Source organism: Acipenser ruthenus, chromosome 3 (genome assembly GCF_902713425.1).
Source record: "Acipenser ruthenus chromosome 3, fAciRut3.2 maternal haplotype, whole genome shotgun sequence".
Lineage (NCBI taxonomy): Eukaryota > Metazoa > Chordata > Actinopteri > Acipenseriformes > Acipenseridae > Acipenser > Acipenser ruthenus.
Genome location: NC_081191.1, coordinates 84630613 through 84634698, shown reverse-complemented (window position 1 = coordinate 84634698; position 4086 = coordinate 84630613). Strand labels below are relative to the sequence as shown.

Below are 4086 nucleotides of genomic sequence, written 5' to 3'. Positions count from 1 at the left end.
AACTCAATTAATATAATGGCAGTGAAGTTTGTCAACATTTGGAGATAGATTAAAGAACTAACTGCCATTGATGCAGCCATTGTGCATGCGAAATTGGGCTTTTGAAACAAGTGTTAAAATTATGCAGTGGTACATGACACAGCTGTGTTTAGAAGAATAATTGCACATTAAGAGTCTGATCAGTGCCACTGTTGTGAAGTAAAGGATGTACTATCCATGTTCTGGTTGGTTAAAAGAATCTTGAGCTGTGTAATATATAACTTTTATAATATTATTTAATTTCACAATCCCTCTTGACAGTTATTCAACTAAATACAACATTGTTAACCCATGCCCATGGACGTGCAGGTTATTGATTACCAATTGCTCAAATGTTTTAAAATATAAGAAAAATGGCCTAAATTGTATCTTCCACTTACAAGAAAAGGTTTGACCTTGCAGACTTGTAGAGGAAGCCAGCCAATAGCAAATTGGGTATTTTTTAAAAACTTAAGCATGACCTCACTTCCATGCCTACAGAATGCATTTATATTATGCTTAGGAGGGTGCTTAGAGTTATGTTGGAATAGTCTGTAATTGTGATACTTGCAGCTTTAACAAAATAATGGAAACACAGCTTTTCAAGCATGGCATTGGTCATTTAGATTGTGGAATCACTGGTGTACCTATACAAATATAATGGTGTTAATACCACATTTAACTGTGATTTTTTCTATAAAACCGTACACAGAGATCTGTATTAATGTGTGCTCATCTTCGTCTCTCCCGAGTCAGCGCTGGGGTTGCAGTGCTGAGCCACTTAAAACTGGGCATTTCAAACTGGGGAGAAAATGGGATAAAAAAAAAAATCAATTGGCGATTCCAAATTAAAAAAAAAAAAAATGCTGCTTAATATGCTTTCTGTGTACCAGTAAATATTGTGTTACATGTTTTCACTCATCTCTCTGTTTATATTCATCATTTCAGAGATCAAGACAATAAATTGCATCACAGTTGCCTTTGGGCGGGGCTGTATCAGTTCAGCTGGCCCTTCCGTCACAGATTCTCAAAGTCAGAAACATTTCCTGCTGTTCAAGTTCATCCTGATCAATTTCACATCTGCCCCTTTGGCTAGGTGTTTATCAAGATGTAGGACAGCCCCTCTATATAACTGAATAAAACAGTGACAGGTAAAAGAACATCTCATTATTATGAAACTGTGATATAGTGAAAATGCAGGAGTCAGTTGTAACTGTAAACTGTAACTGCACTGTATTGTCATTTACAATACACTCTTAGCTGCTCTCTCTAAAGTTCAACCAGAAACACTAATAACCTGGCATACGCTGGCCGTATCCTAAATCTCACGACAGTCCTTAAAGGCATAACTTCTATTTATTAACTAAACAGGTGAACCCTGAACATAACAGAAACTATGGTTGGTTACAAGAAAGCAAAACAATACAAGTCTGTCTTAAAATATTTAAGCACATTTGGGTGGATTTATGGGTACAGATCTCTAAAGTCACTACAAATTGCAAAAGACAATGAAATCTGTCATATTAACCGTATGATAATTTCTCAAAATATAATATCAGTCTCACAAAATATAATTATTTTGATTGTAAAGTTCTAGATTGCATTCAGCTTTTTTTTTTTGTAGATTTTATTGTATAAAAGTTTAAGGACAAGCGGCACGTTGAATTTTGAGACTTAGACACCGAATCACGTGTATGGCTCAGCCATTTTCGATTCATGTCTTCTTATTTCGAACCAGCCTCGTCCAAATTATATTACACCTACATTTGTTTTTGTAATACATTTAATACAATTTAAACATTCTGTATACCCATCAGCATTTAAATCTGACAATCTGAACATTTAAAAAAAGTCAAATAAATATTTGGGGTGGTACTGCAAACCCTTACCCACGATGCTGACACCCAAAAAATAGATGATTGGTTTGTGGTATGTGGCAGGAAAACATACCTGTATGACTTATGAATCTATTAGGTGTGGTTTTCGAGATATACGAGTTGGAGTAAGTGACGCGCATTGAGATTTTTACAGCGTCCAGCATAAGTTTAACTCATTCTACGCGAGTGGTGGTATTGTGAAGGCGCCAAAAGAGGGAGCAGCAGTTTCCTTTTTGTGCAGAATTAGGGCTTGATCTTCACGACAAAAGTACAGATAAATCAAAAGTGAAATTAGAAAAGTCATTATTAACAAATGAGGTGATGCATGACATCTAGAAATTTGCCAGTACAGTGCTCCCTCGCTATAAGGCTCTTGGTTATAATGCACCTCAGATATAACGATCCTACAGCATGTCCCCCAATTTCCTATACTAGTGATTCATGCAATTTCTACAGTAAATACAGTACTGGTGTTGTTCAAACTGTAAACAACTTCTTAGTATAACTTCAGGTTTCTGTCTCTCCCTTTTGATACAGTATCTGAACTGAAGAAAAGCTGCGTTGGCACTTTAACACAGACATGTTATTCAGCATTCGTTTTATAACTAAATAAATATTAGCCCTATTATGTGTTTCTCTTTCCTAATGATTTACTTTTTTGCTGCGAGAGGAGCTGCGGCTTTCTCCAGGAGACGAGAAGCTTCAGCTTCGCTTCAGCTCCGCTCCGGCAGCCGAACCTGGGTCGAGCCCATTCCCTCTTCCCTTCTCCCAATCCGCTCTCCTTCTCGCACTTGGTTGCTTGTCTGTTGCTTCGATCCAGTGCCTTTACAGGTTTAACAGCATTAGTACTTCAATACAGTAATACAAATATGGTTATTATATGCTTAGCCTTCAGGCTATAAAATGCAAAAAGCCAAAGCGCCCACCGCTACATTCTAAAACATTCAATATACCACTCTCTTAAAACTAAATCATAATTTCTATACCTTATAGCAATGCATCCAATATAAATGAGATATCAATTCAAATATATGCTTACCTTCCAGTATACGGAAGAGTAGTGTATGAAATGAAAAATAAGAACTGTCTTCAAAAGGCAGAGACTTCTGACTTTGACCAAACAGCAATCAGTTTTTCGGAGATCCTCAGAGCATGGACCACGTCAGCTTGCAAGATCAAGTTCAATGGTATAGAATGGGGTCTTGCTCTGGGCTTATGTAGGATTTTCCCTCAATTGAATACATCAGGATTCCCAGTTAAATCTGATCATCAATCTGCCTTGACAGTTCTTATCTTTGAGTTAATGATATATTCTAGAAGAATCTGGTCAACTCTTTTTAAAACTAATTGGAGTTATATTTAAAAAAAATCTAAATTAATTGGATATAACTCCTTTCCAAAATATTGTAACATGATCTCATGGTTCTCATTTTCAACCCCTCCTTTCTCTAAAAGGTTAGGTGAACTAAAGTTCACAGGATCCTTTGCTACCAAGTACAATACATGTTTATATGTGTATTAAGAGATGTTGTTTTTATATATAACATCAACTTTTTGTGCGATTATATTAACCTGGGTCTCCAGTAGGCTTCTTCACACAAGCTGTACACAAAAGCTATCTACAATATTTCCTACTTGGTATACAGATCTATTCTAAAAGAGTACAGACAATATTAATATTATTATTGACAAAGAGTATATCATATTATTTCAATCAGCACATGTTAGTTTAAAGCACCTGAGGCAGGTCAGAAGCCCTGCACATGGGAAATACGTAGTTTATTGTATATTTTTGGGTTAATTGTTGTAAATAGATTGATTTAATTAATTGTTTAACTGCTGTGGCGCTCCGCCTGGGACGATTACCTGTCTGCGTGGAGCAGCAGCTGAAAGCAATCAGCTGTTCCAGCAGGCAGGTGGGTGTGTCTCAGCGGAGCGTCAGTATAAAAATATGGCGATCACTGTGATCAGGGCTGCTGCAAGGCCTGCCGTTTTCATGGCACCTTTGATTTATAGCTGGTTGTATTTTGTTTTATTTTAAGTGTTTTTACAGTCTTGTATCATCGTCTGTGCGCTACCATTGCTGGTAACGTCACATGACATTATTGTTTTATGTGTTAATAAATACCAAGCGTCATGCTGGCGTGTTTCACTGCACTTCTGTGTCTCCGTGCCTCCATGCCGTCTCTCA

At 36.9% G+C, this 4086-nt stretch overlaps 1 long non-coding RNA gene across 1 annotated transcript; it reads right to left on the bottom strand.

Moving 5' to 3' along the window:
- Nucleotides 1–327: 327 nt before the first annotated feature.
- Nucleotides 328–3063, bottom strand: LOC131732882 (uncharacterized). The gene is made up of 3 exons (XR_009325875.1): nucleotides 2935–3063; nucleotides 2550–2718; nucleotides 328–819 (listed from the first exon to the last, which is right to left on the bottom strand). It is a non-coding gene; the product is annotated as an uncharacterized LOC131732882 (long non-coding RNA).
- Between the last annotated feature and the right edge of the window lie 1023 nt (nucleotides 3064–4086).